The sequence below is a fragment of the Rana temporaria genome, chromosome 8 (assembly GCF_905171775.1).
Source record: "Rana temporaria chromosome 8, aRanTem1.1, whole genome shotgun sequence".
Classification (NCBI taxonomy): Eukaryota; Metazoa; Chordata; class Amphibia; order Anura; family Ranidae; genus Rana; species Rana temporaria.
This window is the reverse complement of record NC_053496.1, coordinates 162,653,841-162,673,869: the sequence shown is the minus strand read 5'-3', so window position 1 is coordinate 162,673,869 and position 20,029 is coordinate 162,653,841. Positions and strand designations below refer to the sequence as shown.

The 20,029-nt window shown below is 44.8% G+C and overlaps 1 protein-coding gene across 1 annotated transcript in view; it reads left to right on the top strand.

Annotated features, from left to right (window-relative positions):
- LOC120910461 overlaps positions 1 to 19,418 on the top strand; it is a 65,467-nt gene extending 46,049 nt beyond the window's left edge. Inside the window, exon 8 of the mRNA XM_040322219.1 lies at positions 18,003 to 19,418. The gene's annotated coding sequence lies outside the window, so the exon portion shown is untranslated. The remainder of the gene's footprint in view (positions 1 to 18,002) is intronic.
- The last annotated feature ends 611 nt before the right edge of the window (positions 19,419 to 20,029 follow it).

The window sequence follows — 20,029 nt, the reverse complement described above, 5'->3', positions numbered from 1 at the left end:
ATAGTGGTGTATTGCGGACCCGAGGTGTGCAGACTCAATCTTAGCCAATCTCTCACTTCCTGGTTTAGTGTATTGCGTCAAATGTTACAGATGATTGTCGTACAGCCACACCCCGACACGTTTCATCACACAGACTTATTCATGGGATTCAATGGAATGGTGTGGTAGATGAATAGAGATATACTGCACCAAATCAATTTATTGGATTATTCTTATGAACTTTTTTTATATATATTTTTTTTCACTTGTCACAGGGTGATAATGTTACATTAACTTTTGCATATTAACCCTTGCTTATTAAGTTGTTTCACTTTCACTGTATTAGTGTGATTTTAGCACCATTATTTGTTTCCACTGTCTAGTTTTGATAGGGGTTAAAATACTACTTGCATTTTCCTAATTATTAAAGTGGCAACTTTATTGTTAATATTCACTTATTCTAGGGGCACAGTGGTGGGACTTAAAGTGTGGGCGTGTTAGACTTGCTCACCATCAGTTATAGTTTTCTGTTCAAAGTTTTTTATTAAACATAATCGCAAAATACATCAACAAATAATCTCAATGGAGATTGGGAACAAATCTTACGGTACATCTTGTGTGAGGATTGTACAGTTATGGCAACAGAACATTCTAAACAAACACAACGTTTAGTATAACAGTTCAGAGTTAGTGTTGAGCAGAATATGCCATATTCGATTTCGCGATATATCTCGAATATATATTCGAATATTCGAGATATATTCGCTAAATTCGAATATTCGTGATATTTTATCGAAATTAATTGAATGCGATTTTTCGCTATTGCGAATGCGAAAATAATTGCGATTTTTTAATAACTGCGGTAGGAGCGCTCTGATTGGCTTAGAATATTCGTGATATTTTATCGAAATATCGCAACATGCGAATGCGATATTTATTGCGCAATTTCGAGATATGCTGGAGGAGCGCTCTGATTGGCTCAGAATATTCGTGATATTTTATCGAAATATCGCAACATGCGAATGCGATATTTATTGCGCAATTTCGAGATATGCTGGAGGAGCGCTCTGATTGGCTCAGAATATTCGTGATATTTTATCGAAATATCGCAACATGCGATTGCGATATTTATTGCGCAATTTCGAGATATGCTGGAGGAGCGCTCTGATTGGCTCAGAATATTCCTGATATTTTATCGAAATATCGCAACATGCGAATGCGATATTTATTGCGCAATTTCGAGATATGCTGGAGGAGCGCTCTGATTGGCTCAGAATATTCCTGATATTTTATCGAAATATCGCAACATGCGAATGCGAAATTTATTGCAGATATTTCGAAAACTGCTGTAGCAGCACTCTGAAATCGAATATGTATGATATTTTAACCAAAATACATATTGCGATTGCGATTTTTCGATCGCGCATGCGCAATTGCGCGAACAACACGCGACCATTTCCTGGAGCCTTGCCAGTTTCCCAATATTACAGCAACATGGTGGGAAGCAATTTCTCAAAGTCTGAGGAAAAGTTGCTGATTTGTGTAAGTATTTTGACCACTGTTATTTCATCATCTTCAACTGCATTTAAGTCTAGTTTAAAAGTTAGTATATATGATCAGATATTAGTATTTAACCAAAAATGTGTCTCCTGCTTTTACAAAACTACAAGTCCCAGCATGCCTGGACAGCTGCAGACACCCTGGTTGGCAAATGTGTATTTAGGCACTTTTCCTTGTTATTTAGCATAATGAATTTAAAATTTTTTTGGACATAGGACGTATGCGAACGTCCTGACTTCAGTGTCCTCAAGGCCCAAGGACGTTCGAATACATATTGCCCTTTAGATGTTGCAGAACTACAACTTCCAGCATGCCTGGGAATGCTGGCACTTCTAGTATTGTAAGTTCTGCAGGCCCACATTTTTCAGGCCTTTATGCACGGGTCTCTAAACTGTGGCACCCTAGATGCAGCAAAAGTAAAATTCTTAGCATGCACTGACAGACCGTGGCTGATGGGAGTAGTAGTTTTGCAACAGCTGGAGGTGGACTGGTCTTGAAACCCAGAGTTAGGTAACAAACCCGTAGTGTTTTGCAACCATTCTGCCTCCAGCTGGTTATTTTCTGTTGAAAAGCCTGTGGCGTGCAAAACACAACCCAAAAACTCCACCCGGTGCAAGGAAAAATTTGCACACACCTAAAGAGTGACATCACAAAAAACTGCGACGGTTGCATACGTCAGTGGTCCTCCGAAAAGGTCCCGTCTCTGACCCCCCGGGGCGTTAGGCTCCTGACAGGGAAAAGAGTTACTGTGGTCCATACAGCCGAAGCCATATGGACCCATCTCGGTCCAAGCAGCGCAATCAACACGCGAACAACACGCGACCATTTCCTGGACCCTTGCCAGTTTCCAACTTTATGATCGCAACGCAATCGCAGAGCAAGATGGTTGGAAGTAATTTCACTGTATCTGAGGAAAAGTTGCTGATTTGTGTAAGTATTTTGACCACTGTTATTTCATTATCTTCAACTGCATTTTAGTCTAGTTTAAAAGTTAGTATATATTCATAATTATGCAAATGATAATGGCTGCTATATTTATGTAAAAAAGGTGGCGACGGAAATGGCAGTATATAAAATCTGTCATGTTACCCCTGTCATTGATTAATAAGGCGAGAATGCTTCCAATTGTTGAATAGCATACATTTATGTCATATATCCATAAGGCTGTCAACAAAAGTATTACAATATACTTTGTTCTTCATCTTGCAGAAGTTCCTGGAAACAGGATACGATGAGCTGCGGAGGCAGCAAGAAAAACAGGGAGTTATAAGCTCCCTGATTGAGGAACTAGGCGAAGAACACACTCGCATGGCGATCCTCAAAAAGTGGTCCGACCTGAAGAGGCGCCAGATGAACCGGGTCAGGCGTATCCGGAATAAATATCATCCTGGTAAGTTATTGGTCACAGTTATGTTTTTTTTTCCCTAAAGTGTATTTTGTGCGTGTACTCGAGAGAGGAGCCGGACTGCAGGAGTTGGGAGTAGGCAGGCCTCCCCCAGAGGTAATCTGCCACCTTTCTCCATGCCCCGGGTGGCAATGGCGGGTGTGAGGGGGTCCTCCCACACAGACCGTCCTACCTGCTCCGCTTCGAAGCCCCACGGGGCAGAGGGACTCCCTATAAGGGAGTGAGAGGATTTGCCCGCTCAACCAGCCCCGTTAGTCCTTCGCCTCTCTTTTTAGAGACCGCATGGTCAGAGTGCGTGCATGTTAACCCAATTGCGAGTGCGTGTGTAAGTGTGGTGGTTTTTGTGGGAGGGAGGTGGGCATACTAAGCGCAGGCTTACCTCGCATAGCACACCCACCGGGGGCCGAGCTGAGACCACCAAACTCAATTCACATGTAGCCGAGAGCGGGATCCGAACCCCTAGCTGCAGAGGTGAATGGCTTGTCAGCGCAGTGGCAATCGCGTTGAGCCAGCCCGGGTCCCTTGGGGACAGTTATGGAAGGTCATATGTAATTAATGTAAGGTCAGATGTTGTTAACCAAGACGCCATGTTGTTGTAACATATATCACCACCAGCCAAGGTATTCATAGTACTGTTGGAAAAAAACATGGGACAGCAGACAGGAACACAGAAGTTATGTGGGAACATACTTTTCCCATTGCTTTGCATGGGACTTTAAACAAAAAGCCCGACCCTCACCAATGGGGTTAGTTAAGGGATAAATTAACGATCCTATACTTTAAGTGGACGTATAGATAACATGTGACCAAGTGTTATCGAAATATCTACAGCTGTTATGAAATAACATGTATTTCCCATAGAGTTGAATGGGACTTTAAAGAAAAACCCTGACCAAGGCAAATGGGGGTGGGTATGGGTTAAACCACCAATCCTATATTTGTGGCTGACATATAAGTAACCTGTGTGCCAAGTTTCATGTAAATATCTTTAGCCGTTTGGACGTGATGGTGGAACATACATACATACATGCACACACACGTTGAGTTTTATATATATAGATTCCCACTAAATTCCTGTGTTAGGCGTGGGGTTGTTATAGTAATCCTGTGTACTCCATCAAGTACTTTTTTTTAACATGAGATCGTCTGAACAAAACAAAGGAGACAAAAACAGCTCATTTTACCATGGTGGCAGCCCAGCTCACGCTCAGTCCCCTGTAGTGCCCACAAGACCCTTTAATATAACATTGTCCCATTGGTTAACTGTCTATATAAATTAATTTGTATTCATATACAATACAGTAGAGTACACAGAATTTGCATACGTCATTAGAAAACATTTTTATAATATATGAACATTGTGTTATTATAGGAGCTCCGCTACCAACTGTGCGCCCCAAGCGCACAAGGCGACAGGCCGCAGAGGAGGAGCAGGAGGAGGATGTGGAAGAGGAGGAGAGGGATGAGGAGGAGCAGCCAGGGCCATCCACATCACCACCCCCAGTTCCTGTGGAGGAGCAAGAGGAGGAGCTGCACCCCCCCCCCGAAACTTCTGGTGGAGTAGTGGGTGACGAGGAAGAGGAGCAGGATGAGACGGTTAATTATACCGTCAATCAGGAGGGTAAATATGTGCACATATATTAATAAAATTTCAACAATAAAATGTAGCTCTAAAAATGGACAGCATTTAAAGCAGGGCTGTGGAGTCGGTAGATAAATTTTTCGACTCCGACTCCTCAGTTTTATGTACTTCAGACTCCGACTCCCCGACTCCCCGACTCCGACTCCTCTGTATTAATATGCGAATGTATTTTATAGATTCCTTGAGGGAAAGAAACGCAAACTACCACAGGACTACTGGCTGGGAAGCCAACAGTCTACTGTATTGCACAGTTTAAGCAAAAGACAAACACAATGAAAACAATCAAGTGACTGGATAGTAGCAGCAGGCTTAAACATCAGGAACATGATCTTTAACAGTTCAAAAATACAGACCACATTATTTGGCTGTTTTAGAACCAAAACAAAGCTTATCTATAATGAACCCAAAAAAAAAAATATGAAAAACCTAGAAATGGTTTATATTAATCTTGAAATGTAGTTCTAGGCTTAGCAAATGCAAATAAATGCAATGTAGAGTTCTAAGGAAGAGAATTGCCTCTGCCAGATCCTCTTTCATAGAGTCTCTTAAGTCAGACTTTATTATTTTTATGGCTGAAAATAATCTTTCGTAACGGTCTTTGAAATCCAAATGTTTTTTTCTTATATCCTAACAGTTCTAAAAAAGCTAGAGGTGAAGCAAGCTGCCATGAAAAACCTCACGAAGAGAGTAATGGCAAATGAGCAGCAGATACTGTTTTTGATGCGCCAAAATCAACAACTGGTGCAACAACTGGCGAAAAACATGGATGAGGTGACAGAGCTTCAGAAGTTAATGTCCTAATTTTTTTTTTTTTTTTTTAATAAAAAATGTTATATTTTGCAAAGGTTTCATTTCTTATTGAAATTGTTAGTTTTTTAAACACATCTAACTTCACATCTAACTTCACATCTAACACATCAACATCAACATCAACACATCTAGCTTAATAATAACCGAAAACATTTTATACTATTACTAGCTGAATACCCGGCGTTGCCCGGTCTTCCTATCTTAACCTTTTGGGGAGGAAAATCATAGTAATATAAATATACCCATCTTTTATATAAGGGTGTTGGTAAGGGTTAATTTAACTGTTATATATTTTTATTTGGCATATAAGTAATATGTATAGCGGGTATTATTGAAATATCTCCAGGCGTACAGAAGTTATGTGGGAACATACATTTTCCATTGATTTGCATGGGACTTTAAAGGAAAACCCCGACCCTCACAAATGGGGGTAGTTAAGGGATAAATTAACTATCAGTGGTATCAGTGAACAGCAGTGGTAATAGGAGTATATATAGAGTGGGAATTAACTTTTTACATAGGTGTCTTGACAGAGCAGCAGCAGCAGCAGTAGTAGTAGTAGTAGTAGATACAGAGTCATATCACTTGGGCAGGAGGTGCCATGATGAACAGCAGTGGTAATAGGAGTATATAGAGTGGGAAATTACTTTTGACATAGTTGTCTTGACTGAGCAGCAGCAGCAGCAGCAGCAGCAGTAGTAGTATTAGCAGTAGTAGTTGATACAGAGTCATATCACTTGGGCAGGAGTTGCCATGATGAACAGCAGTAGGAATAAGAGTATATAGAGTGTGAAACAACTGCTGACATAGGTGTATTGACTGGGCGGCAGCAGCAACAGCAGAAGCAGCAGTAGTAGTATTAACAGTAGTAGTTGATACAGAGTCATATCACATGGGCAGGAGTTGCCATGATGTACAGCAGTCTTAATAAGAGTATATAGAGTGTGAAATAACTGCTGACATAGGTGTATTGACTGGGCGGCAGCAGCAGCAGCAGAAGCAGCAGTAGTAGTATTAACAGTAGTAGTTGATACAGAGTCATATCACATGGGCAGGAGTTGCCATGATGTACAGCAGTCTTAATAAGAGTATATAGAGTGTGAAATAACTGCTGACATAGGTGTATTGACTGGGCGGCAGCAGCAGCAGAAGCAGCAGTAGTAGTATTAACAGTAGTAGTTGATACAGAGTCATATCACATGGGCAGGAGTTGCCATGATGTACAGCAGTCTTAATAAGAGTATATAGAGTGTGAAATAACTGCTGACATAGGTGTATTGACTGGGCGGCAGCAGCAGCAGAAGCATCAGTAGTAGTATTAACAGTAGTAGTTGATACAGAGTCATATCACATGGGCAGGAGTTGCCATGATGTACAGCAGTCTTAATAAGAGTATATAGAGTGTGAAATAACTGCTGACATAGGTGTATTGACTGGGCGGCAGCAGCAGCAGAAGCAGCAGTAGTAGTATTAACAGTAGTAGTTGATACAGAGTCATATCACATGGGCAGGAGTTGCCATGATGTACAGCAGTCTTAATAAGAGTATATAGAGTGTGAAATAACTGCTGACATAGGTGTATTGACTGGGCGGCAGCAGCAGCAGCAGAAGCAGCAGTAGTAGTATTAACAGTAGTAGTTGATACAGAGTCATATCACATGGGCAGGAGTTGCCATGATGTACAGCAGTCTTAATAAGAGTATATAGAGTGTGAAATAACTGCTGACATAGGTGTATTGACTGGGCGGCAGCAGCAGCAGCAGAAGCAGCAGTAGTAGTATTAACAGTAGTAGTTGATACAGAGTCATATCACATGGGCAGGAGTTGCCATGATGTACAGCAGTAGGAATAGGAGTACATAGAGTGTCAAATAACTGCTGACATAGGTGTCTTGACTGGGCAGCAGCAGCAGCAGAAGCAGCAGCAGTAGTATTAACAGTAGTAGTTGATACAGAGTCATATCACATGGGCAGGAGGTGCCATGATGAACAGCAGTAGGAATAGGAGTATATAGAGTGTCAAATAACTGCTGACATAGGTGTATTGACTGGGCAGCAGCAGCAGAAGCAGCAGTAGTATTAACAGTAGTAGTTGATACAGAGTCATATCACATGGGCAGGAGGTGCCATCATGAACAGCAGTAGGAATAGGAGTATATAGAGTGTCAAATAACTGCTGACATAGGTGTCTTGACTGGGCAGCAGCAGCAGCAGAAGCAGCAGCAGTAGTATTAACAGTAGTAGTTGATACAGAGTCATATCACATGGGCAGGAGGTGCCATCATGAACAGCAGTAGGAATAGGAGTATATAGAGTGTCAAATAACTGCTGACATAGGTGTCTTGACTGGGCAGCAGCAGCAGAAGCAGCAGTAGTATTAACAGTAGTAGTTGATACAGAGTCATATCACATGGGCAGGAGGTGCCATCATGAACAGCAGTAGGAATAGGAGTATATAGAGTGTCAAATAACTGCTGACATAGGTGTCTTGACTGGGCAGCAGCAGCAGCAGAAGCAGCAGCAGTAGTATTAACAGTAGTAGTTGATACAGAGTCATATCACATGGGCAGGAGGTGCCATGATGAACAGCAGTAGGAATAGGAGTATATAGAGTGTCAAATAACTGCTGACATAGGTGTATTGACTGGGCAGCAGCAGCAGAAGCAGCAGTAGTATTAACAGTAGTAGTTGATACAGAGTCATATCACATGGGCAGGAGGTGCCATCATGAACAGCAGTAGGAATAGGAGTATATAGAGTGTCAAATAACTGCTGACATAGGTGTCTTGACTGGGCAGCAGCAGCAGCAGAAGCAGCAGCAGTAGTATTAACAGTAGTAGTTGATACAGAGTCATATCACATGGGCAGGAGGTGCCATGATGAACAGCAGTAGGAATAGGAGTATATAGAGTGTCAAATAACTGCTGACATAGGTGTATTGACTGGGCAGCAGCAGCAGAAGCAGCAGTAGTATTAACAGTAGTAGTTGATACAGAGTCATATCACATGGGCAGGAGGTGCCATCATGAACAGCAGTAGGAATAGGAGTATATAGAGTGTCAAATAACTGCTGACATAGGTGTCTTGACTGGGCAGCAGCAGCAGCAGAAGCAGCAGCAGTAGTATTAACAGTAGTAGTTGATACAGAGTCATATCACATGGGCAGGAGGTGCCATGATGAACAGCAGTAGGAATAGGAGTATATAGAGTGTCAAATAACTGCTGACATAGGTGTATTGACTGGGCAGCAGCAGCAGAAGCAGCAGTAGTATTAACAGTAGTAGTTGATACAGAGTCATATCACATGGGCAGGAGGTGCCATCATGAACAGCAGTAGGAATAGGAGTATATAGAGTGTCAAATAACTGCTGACATAGGTGTCTTGACTGGGCAGCAGCAGCAGCAGAAGCAGCAGCAGTAGTATTAACAGTAGTAGTTGATACAGAGTCATATCACATGGGCAGGAGGTGCCATGATGAACAGCAGTAGGAATAGGAGTATATAGAGTGTCAAATAACTGCTGACATAGGTGTATTGACTGGGCAGCAGCAGCAGAAGCAGCAGTAGTATTAACAGTAGTAGTTGATACAGAGTCATATCACATGGGCAGGAGGTGCCATCATGAACAGCAGTAGGAATAGGAGTATATAGAGTGTCAAATAACTGCTGACATAGGTGTCTTGACTGGGCAGCAGCAGCAGCAGAAGCAGCAGCAGTAGTATTAACAGTAGTAGTTGATACAGAGTCATATCACATGGGCAGGAGGTGCCATCATGAACAGCAGTAGGAATAGGAGTATATAGAGTGTCAAATAACTGCTGACATAGGTGTCTTGACTGGGCAGCAGCAGCAGCAGAAGCAGCAGCAGTAGTATTAACAGTAGTAGTTGATACAGAGTCATATCACATGGGCAGGAGGTGCCATCATGAACAGCAGTAGGAATAGGAGTATATAGAGTGTCAAATAACTGCTGACATAGGTGTCTTGACTGGGCAGCAGCAGCAGAAGCAGCAGTAGTATTAACAGTAGTAGTTGATACAGAGTCATATCACATGGGCAGGAGGTGCCATCATGAACAGCAGTAGGAATAGGAGTATATAGAGTGTCAAATAACTGCTGACATAGGTGTCTTGACTGGGCAGCAGCAGCAGCAGAAGCAGCAGCAGTAGTATTAACAGTAGTAGTTGATACAGAGTCATATCACATGGGCAGGAGGTGCCATGATGAACAGCAGTAGGAATAGGAGTATATAGAGTGTCAAATAACTGCTGACATAGGTGTATTGACTGGGCAGCAGCAGCAGAAGCAGCAGTAGTATTAACAGTAGTAGTTGATACAGAGTCATATCACATGGGCAGGAGGTGCCATCATGAACAGCAGTAGGAATAGGAGTATATAGAGTGTCAAATAACTGCTGACATAGGTGTCTTGACTGGGCAGCAGCAGCAGCAGAAGCAGCAGCAGTAGTATTAACAGTAGTAGTTGATACAGAGTCATATCACATGGGCAGGAGGTGCCATGATGAACAGCAGTAGGAATAGGAGTATATAGAGTGTCAAATAACTGCTGACATAGGTGTATTGACTGGGCAGCAGCAGCAGAAGCAGCAGTAGTATTAACAGTAGTAGTTGATACAGAGTCATATCACATGGGCAGGAGGTGCCATCATGAACAGCAGTAGGAATAGGAGTATATAGAGTGTCAAATAACTGCTGACATAGGTGTCTTGACTGGGCAGCAGCAGCAGCAGAAGCAGCAGCAGTAGTATTAACAGTAGTAGTTGATACAGAGTCATATCACATGGGCAGGAGGTGCCATGATGAACAGCAGTAGGAATAGGAGTATATAGAGTGTCAAATAACTGCTGACATAGGTGTCTTGACTGGGCAGCAGCAGCAGAAGCAGCAGTAGTATTAACAGTAGTAGTTGATACAGAGTCATATCACATGGGCAGGAGGTGCCATGATGAACAGCAGTAGGAATAGGAGTATATAGAGTGTCAAATAACTGCTGACATAGGTGTCTTGACTGGGCAGCAGCAGCAGCAGAAGCAGCAGTAGTAGTATTAACAGTAGTAGTTGATACAGAGTCATATCACATGGGCAGGAGTTGCCATGATGTACAGCAGTCTTAATAAGAGTATATAGGGTGTGAAATAACTGCTGACATAATTGTCTTGACTGATCCAAAGGAGTCATGGGAGAAAATCATGTGGTCAGATGAGACTATAATATAATTTTTTGATCATAATTTCACTAACCGTGTTCGGAGGAAGAATAATGATGAGTACCATGCCAAGAACGCCATCCCTAATGTGAAGCATGGGGGTGGTAGCATCATGCTTTGGTGGTGTTTTTCTGCACATGGGACAGGGTGACTGCACTGTATTAAGGAGAGGATGACCGGGGCCATGTATTGCAAGATTTTGGGCAACAACCTCCTTCCCTGAGTTAGAGCTTTGAAGATGGGTCGAGGCTGGGTCTTCCAACATGAGAATGACCCAAAGCACACAGCCAGGATAACCAAGGATTGGCTCTGTAAGGAGCATATCAAGGTTCTGGCGTGGCCTAGCCAGTCTCCAGACCTAAACCCAATAGAGAATCTTTGGAGGGAGCTCAAACTCCGTGTTTCTCAGCGATAGCCCAGAAACATGACTGATGTAGAGAAGATCTGTGTGGAGGAGTGGGCCAAAATCCCTCCTCCAGTGTGTGCAAAGCTGGTGTAAAAATAAAAGAAATTTTTGACCGCTGTAATTGCAAAGAAAGCCTACTGTACCAAATATTAACATTGATTTTCTCTGATGTTGAAATAGTTATATTCAGCACTGTAAATACATCAGGTCCGGGGCTTCATCAGGGAATGCATGGCAAGGGACCCTTCAGCGCCCTGAACCGACGACGGGTGCCAGAAAGTCACCGCCGATCCAGGACTCATTCATCTTTATGAATGTGAGTCTGTCCACGGACTCTGTGGACAGACGGGTCCTCTTGTCCGTGACCACCCCACCTGCCGCGCTGAATGTCCGCTCAGATAGTACGCTGGAGGGGGGGCAAGACAATAACTCCAGCGCATACTGAGCGAGCTCGCGGCAGGTGTCCAATCTGGCAACCCAGTACTCCATGGGGTCGTCGGTGCTCATACTGTCAGAAGCACCGACGGACGCCATGTAGTCTGCCACCATGTGGGCCAGCCGCTGGTGGTGACTGCTGCTGCTGCTGCTGGTGGTGGTACTGGGTCGCTCGGTTTGGAAGAACATCCTCATCTCTTCCATTAGGTCCCCTGCTCGGCTGCAGCTGGGTGCAGCCACCTGCTGGGTGAGATGAGGGGGGACAACTGGAGGCCGGGGAGTTGCCTGCTCCAACCGTCTGACAATGGCTGCCTGCAGTTCCTCCATCCGGTGCTGCCTCCGGCTGGCTGGGATGAACTGCTCCAGTTTCCCCTTGCACCTGGGATCCAAAAGGGTGGCCATCCAGAAATCATCCCTCGTCTTGATGGTCTTAACCCGGGGGTCCCTCCTGAGGCATCTGAGCATGTGGGCAGCCATGGGGAAGAGCACAGCCCGCTGTGACTCCTCAATGCTGGCCAGGTGAATGAGGTGCGACTCTTCTTCCCTGAGGCGCTGCTGGTCAAACTCAGACATGCCCAACCCCCGGACTATCGGTGCCCCCAACACCGGCTCTCCCTCCTGACCAGGCCCTGACTCCGGGACGACACCAGCAACCACCTCCTCCTCCTCTTCATCATCATCCTCCTCCTCCTCCTCCTGGTCCTGGCCCTGGTCTCGGTGGAGCATTGCTGACTCCTCCTGCTCCACCAAGGCACTCTCCCCAGCCTCGAGCAGGCGATCTAGTGTCCTCTCCAGCATGAACAGTATTGGCAGCACGCTATTGAGGCCAATTTGCTCACTGCTGACCATCTTGGTCGCCTGCTCGAAGGAGGACAACACTTGGCAGACCTGGTTTATCTGCCCCCACTGCGCACAGGCGATGAAAGGGAGTTGTGGTGAAGCCCTCTGAGTGCCTAGTTCCATCAGGTACTCCCTCACCGCCCTTTGCTGCTCCCACAACCTCTTCAGCATGTGGAGGGTGGAGTTCCACCGCGTCACACTGTCCACAATCAGCCTGTGAAGGGGCAGATTGTACTTCCGCTGCAATTTGGACAGGGACGCGGTAGCGGTTGGGGAGCGCCTGAAGTGGCTGGCAATCCTACGCGCCTTTGCCACAATGTCACTCAACCCTGGATAAGTGCGCAGGAACTTCTGCACCACCAGGTTGAGGACATGTGCCAGACAGGGCACGTGCGTCAGACTGCCAGCATGGAGGGCGGCGAGTAGGTTGCTGCCGTTATCGCAGACAACCATACCTGGCTGGAGCCTTCGGGGTGTCAGCCACTTCTGGACCTGAGCTTGAAGTGCTTTCAGCACTTCTTCTGCAGTGTGTCTCCGGTCCCCTAAACTAACAAGCTGGAGCACGGCCTGACAGCGCACGTGCCCCACACTTGAGTAGCTACGGGGGCGCTTGCTGGGAGGCTCAGCAGCTGCGGAGACAGTGGCTTGAGGGAGACCAGCAGTTCTCCCCTGGACACCCCGGGGCGGCACCACAAGATCGGTTGCCGACGATCCCTCACCGACGCCTCGGAGGGAAACCCAATGGGCCGTGAAGCTGATGTAGCGTCCCTGCCCATGCCTGCTGGTCCAGCCATCCATTGTCAGATGAACCCTGTCGCTGACAGCGTGATCCAGCGACAGGGTTACATTCTGAACAATGTGCTGGTGTAGGGCAGGGACACCAGTCCTGGCAAAGAAATGGCGGCTGGGGACACGCCATTGGGGTTGGGCCTGCTCCAACATCTGCCTGAAGGGGTTGCTGTCAACTATGTTGAAGGGCAGCAGATGTTGGGCAATAACCCTTGCCAGGAGCCCATTGAGGGAACGCACACGTCGGTCTCCAGGGGGGAAGGGAGTGGTGCGGTCAAAGGCGTCTGAAATCGACGCCTGGCGCCGGACGGCAGTGCGGGACACAGACGTGGAGGGTGCTGTGGAAGTAGAGGTCTGGCTGCCGGTACCAGTACCTCTACTAGAGGGAGCGGGGGGGCATGACCTGCTGGAAACAGATGAAGATGTGGCAGGGGCTGCTGTACCCTGCTCACTTGTGGTGGTGGCGCTGCTACCACCACCACGCTTCATCTCCTCATACAACGCCCAGTGGTTTATCCTGAGGTGCTGGTTCAGGGCTGTGGTACCCACCCGAGCCAAACACTTCCCTCTCTTCACCCTCACTTTACAAATCCGGCAGATGGCCACGGTAGGGTTGTCGCCACCAGGGTAAAGAAATTCCAGACAGGTGACTTCAGCACCGCCCTCCTGTCAGATGGGGTGACGCTTACTTGCACCTGCTGGGATTCGGTGCGCACAGGTGGAGCTGCCTGCTGCTGCTGCTGCTGCTGCTGCTCCTCCTCCTGACACCTCCTGCTGCCATCACCAGTGGAGACCCTGACGATGGTCTCCCTGGTGGTGACCTGGCGCACCGTTTCACCAGGGTGCCTACCTTCCCCGTCGTCACTGACGTAGTGAGCCGACGCGTCAGATGGCAACCATGATGGGTCACCCTCTTCGCCCCCAGAGATGTCAGACCAAGGGCTGAGATGTGTTGGTCTGAGGGAACCACGTGACATGGAGCCTCTAGCCTGGCTCCGCTGTCCCCTCACCCACGCCTGGGTCTGACTAGGTGCTGCTGTTTCCTGCACCAAAACAGCAGCACCAGTTTGAAGGGATGTCTCTGGGATACTGCCAGCAGGTATCCCATCCTCCTCATCCATCCCTTCAAAAAGGTCCTGACCATCAGGACAGAGCTGGAGGTCTGCCTGATGCATGGCCTCCCCCAAGAGATCCCTATCACTGTCGCTGTCGAACAGTAAGATGCTGGACTCTTGGGGGCTGGGGGGGGGTAGTACAGGCAACGGTGTAATGGTGGTACTACTGTGAGTCGGGACCGACGACTCAGTGGCACTGCTGTGCCCCATGTAGTCCACCACTACTTGAGCCTGAGATGGCAATATCGGGCGGCTGCCCGATGGGAAGAACTCCCGGATCAGGCGTACTCCCCTTGCACCCGATCCTCTACCACTAGTAGGGGCACGAGAGGTACCCCGTGCTGGCAGCGATCCAGCACTGGGAGTAACTCCCCTACCCCTACTGCCACGGCCACGGATGCCGCTCATAATTGCTGATATGTGTGTGGGGGGGTTAAACTTTATTGGGGGGGAAAATGTGAACAAAATGTGTTTTTGTGTTTTTTTTACAAGACAGGCACGCAGACAAAGACGTACACAGACAGCTACTAAACTATAAGAAAAGTAGTACACCAGACAAGGACTACAAAATTAAAGAAAAAAAAAAAAAGCACTAAACAAACACTAACTTTTTTTTTTTTTTTTTTTTTAAACACAAAACACAGACACTAAACACACACTAAGCTAAGCTAGATGAAATAAATGTACACTAACAGTGTGTACACTTACTACACAAAATTTAACTAAACTGAACACAAAACTTAGCTTTTATAAAAGCTCTTTAGGGAAAACTAAACAAAATTTGAACTGAGATGCCTATCAAATATCACTGAACAGTGAACCTGCAAGATCTGACAGTAACACAAGATGAACAAAACTTAGCTTTTAGAAAAGCTCTTTTATAAAGCTCAGATCAATATGTGTTCTGAAATCTCTTGCAAATATAACTGAACAGGGAGGATTGCAGGATCAAACAGTAACACAAATGAAAAAAACAGCACAAAACAGCACAAAACGTAGCTTTGAAAAAAGCTCTTGGGTCTATTGCTTTGAAAAAAGCAGTTGATATACTGGAAAAGATCCACTGGAATCACTAAATAGCAATGCTGGTGATGATCTAAATCAATCAAGAACAAAGACACAGGAAACCAGGAAACCAGGAACACAGAAACAGCCTCCACACTCTATAGCAAGCTTCTGAATCTGCAATGAAATGGTGCTGGGAGTGAGCTTATATAATGTCCATGCAGGCAGGTTCCTATTGGTTGCTAACCTGTGACGAGTGTGGAAGGAGAACTCTGATTGGCTCTGATGCAAAAGGGCGGAGCAAATAATCGCGCAATATTCCTATTGCCGAATATTCGCATTGCGATTATTCGGCAATATAAAATGATCGCTTCAGCTACTCGGCCCAATGGCTCTAATCATACCAGCAATGCTTTCAGACGTCTATGGAGATCACTAGGATGTGATCTGTTTTAAAAATGAAACTGTAAAAATCGCTCTGATGCGGAAGATCGGGGCGAGGAAAATAATCGCGCGATATTGCGTTTGCCGAATAATCGCATTGCGATCTTTCTGGAAAATTCAATGAACGCTTCAGCTACTCGGCCCAGGGTCTCTAATTATACCAGCAATGCTTTTAGACGTCGATGGAGATATCTAGGATGTGATCTGATTCAAAAAAAAAATTGTAAAAAATCGAATATTCGGAATTGCGAATATTCACCGCGAATTTCGAAATATAGCGCGATTTCTCGAATATGCTATATTCGAGTCGAATATTCGCAATGCGAATATTCGTGAGCAACACTATTCAGAGTAAGATGGGGGTAAAGAACTTCAAACAGTATAAAGTTTCAGAGGATGTTTACGATAGGAAGGGAAATTAACCCAGTCAAATAACGGTACAAAACAGAAACTTTCCTCTGCCAATAAGCAAGGTATAGATCGTAAAATAGGTCCAGTCAAAGAACCTTATTTCTGCGGTAGAGATTAGGGATAAATAATTTAAATATCAATTATAGTTTTAATTGCTGTCCGTGTACACATTAAGAAAATTAACTTCTCTGTATTTCCTGATGACCTTTGCCTCCGGGGCTGAAATAGATGGGAAATCAAAAATTTGGAGTTGTCACCAGAAAAGAAAAAGAGGGACAGTCTTACAATTAGGACTATTGTTCCAGAGAGGGGAATTTCCCTTACTTTGGCAAGATTTGTGTCACGTCACCTGTGGCCAGGTGACAAGTGCACCCCGTTGGGGTCAGGGATGCACCTCAGGGTAGTGAACCCTATAGCCGACTGCTGCTATCTGAGAGAAAGCGTGAACCCAAAATCACCCAGGGCGCGGAGTCTAAGACCCAGCTTTGTGTTCACCAGAGCCTCTAGTGGTGAGGATGGCCTTCGCCGCAGCTGGATCCAGGTCGCGACCCCTGGGATCCCCTAGGTCACGCTCCACAGAGAGAGAGGGGAAGCAGCAAGCAGGAAAAACGGAAGTGATGTGTAAGCCGAGGTCAGGGCAACAGGCAGACAGGGTAACCAAGGGACAGGCAAAAGGTCAAGGGCACAGGCAAACAGGAGAAGTCAGGGACGAGCCAAAACATTACACAGAGAGGAAATCGTAGCACACTGCAGACAGGAACTTAAGCAAACAACACTGTTGAACAGCACTGCAGGCCTGTAGTGCAACAGTTAATATAGACTTCCTGGGATGGCCTGGGTGGGGCCATACAGGAAGTAGAGGAGATAAGAAGATAACCAGAACAGAGTCAGGCCTCTTAATGGACAGATGGAAACAGGTAAGCTGCCAGACTATTGCATATCCATGACAATTTGGGAAAAAGAGATGGGAAATCTTCCTAATAAGATACAGATGACGAGAAAAACCTCAGTGGTTTTAAACATACCTTACTTTTTCCAGATAGATACCACAGAAATAAAGAAACATCCCATCAGCAAGTTTCTTTTTATGTATAAAACATTTTCTGACAGTCTACAGATTGACAATTTCAATTACATTTGGTTGACTTAGCTACATTTTAAAGAGTTCAATGTATTCAAAATTGAAAACACATTGGGTGTTCTACTTCCTGTTGACTCCATGCGCATAGTACTACCCAGACTCTTCCCTTAAGCTCCCCAGGATACTCTTCTCACAGCATTGGAAAACACTTCCAGGGCAGCACTAGTTGTATGCCAATTCACCCACCAGTTTTTCAGTTCTTGGAGAAAACGAGAGCATCCATTGGAAGTAATCAATAGAGAAAGCACTTTAAATTTCATGGACGATGTAAGAATAAAAGAAATAGCAAATGAAATCAATTTTCTTAGTTTTTAACAGAACAGGGAAAGAAGAGCCCCATGCCAGGTTTTATTGCTGTTTGTGTCACCATTGGGAAGATTAAACTTCTTTATCTGTCATGTTGACCATTGTCACTGGGGCCAAAAGTGAAAGAAAAATCCCAAATTTTGAGCTGTGAAAATTAAAAGAGTGGAATTTTTTCCAAGCGAGCATCTCTTCTGGGGGTGCCTAAGATATGATTTCCCTCACTTTGGAAAAAAATGATTTGACTTACTGTTGTGTCTAGGGAACAGGACATTTAGGGAGATCACCCAAATGGGACAAAGAAAGCAAAACAACTTAACCTTGTTTTAATTATTTTCTACTCTCTACGAAAAGGTTTTTAGCTTTCAGGATGCATGTCAAATCACATCAGGAACTTCTGTGAAAACTAATATAAATTTGTTTCCATTTAATATGAAACTGTGAAACTATGAATAAGTAGAGTCATGTCATGTCATTGTTTCTTTTCTGCAGGTGATCGCACTTGAGAATCGTACAGTATCACCATGCCTCCAGTATCTCCACCAAATCCAGAACTTGTTTTCAGAAGGTCTAAAAGCACTTATGATAAAAAAAACTCAGACAAACCCAAAACACCAACCGGGCTTTCCCAGGAGCTTCACTAACTTAAACCTTACAGCTTAATCTTAGTATCTAGCATTTGAAGCTCTCCATAGTGTATACACATAGAGAAAGCTGAGAGAGATTTCCATGGTGCACTTTTCTCTGTTGTAATTAAGGGTAAACCTCAAAATTGGAGCATAAGAGTTCTTTATGTGAAATCACATAAAAAAAAAAGCTAATGCGTCTCATTTAGGGCTTAGTAAACACTAAAACATGGTATTTTGGACGTCAAACTAGTGACTGGAGCAGCTCTACACGTTGATTTGTCTTTTAGGATAAAATCGTTTTATACAGTTCAGGGCATGCAGCTTTATCCTTTACCAAGCCCTAAGGAAGAAGGTCCCACAGGGCCTACTAAAACATGCTGGCTTTTTTATGACTCCAAACACCTTTTTTGGATGACAACAATTTTGACACTTTACTTTATACACTTCCATTCTTTCTGAGATAAGAGCCCAGTTTCACAGGTTTCAAAGAAACCAGATGAGAACCCATTCAGGGTCCTTAAACTCTACTAGAGTAGGGTGACCAGACTTTCCCGGTTTCCGGGGACAATCTTTGGATTGAGGATACTGTCCCCAGTTTTGTCCCCGGATTGGATTTGAACAGGGGCTGGGTGTAATGCTTCAGGCAGAGTTACTATAATGGTTGGTGAGGATCACAGCTTCGGAAGTCTATGGGTATGGTATTTTTAACAGTTAACTTTAATTTGGCAGAGATCAGGTAGGAAGACTCAGATAATTTGGGAATGCAAGTGGTTTTATTTAGTTTGGTAATACACAGCCACAACGTGGAGCATCAGGGTAAACTTAAGTATAGTAGCAGTTCACAGGAATACAGTGTATCGTGAACGTAGGGATACTTGCTGTGCATGGTCTTCTGTCGTTAGTGCCACCCAGTGGTTTCTGGAGAGATATACGGGTCACCTTGGAGTAGTGGTGTAGATAAGAGATTCTGCCTGCAGAGTAAGCTGCCTGAGGATAGGGCAGAGGAGAGCCTGACTACCAGAAAGGTAGGGGCTCTGCCCGGCCCTAAAAGCTGGAAGTTGGAGGGGCTCTATCCGGCCCAATAGTTGGTAGTTGGAGAGGCTCTGTCCGGCCCAATAGCCGTTAGCTACTGGAGCTATGTGCCTGGCTTCAGGTTCCTAGCACGAACATCAAGCAATGGGTGTTGGCTGTTTAAATAGGGATATGAGTAGTGTTGAGCAGAATATGCCATATTCGATTTTGCGATATATCACGAATATATAGCCGAATATTCGAGAAATATTCGCTAGATTCGAATATTCGTGATATTTTATCGAAATTAAATGTTTGCGAAATTTCGCTATTGCGAATGCGAAAATAATTGCGAAATTTCGACAACTGCGGTAGGAGCACTCTGATTGGCTCAGAATATTCGTGATATTTTATTGAAATTTCGCAAAATGCGAATGCGATATTTATTGCGGAATTTCGACAACTGCGGTAGGAGCCCTCTGATTGGCTCAGAATATTTGTGATATTTTATCGAAATTTCGCAAAATGCGAATGCGATATTTATTGCGGAATTTCGACAACTGTGGTAAGAGAACTCTGATTGGCTCTGATGCAAAAGAAGGGCGGAGAAAATAATCGCGCGATATTCCGATTGCCGAATAATCGCATTGCGATTTTTCGGCAAGATAAAATGATCGCTTCAGCTACTCGGCCCAAGGTCTCTAATCATACCAGCAATGCTTTTAGATGTCGATGGAGATCTCTAGGATGTGATCTGTTCTAAAAATAAAATTGAAAAAATTCGAATATTCGGAATAGCGAATATTCACCACGAAATTCGAAATATATCGCGAATACTCGAATATGCCATATTCGAGCCGAATATTCGCAATACGAATA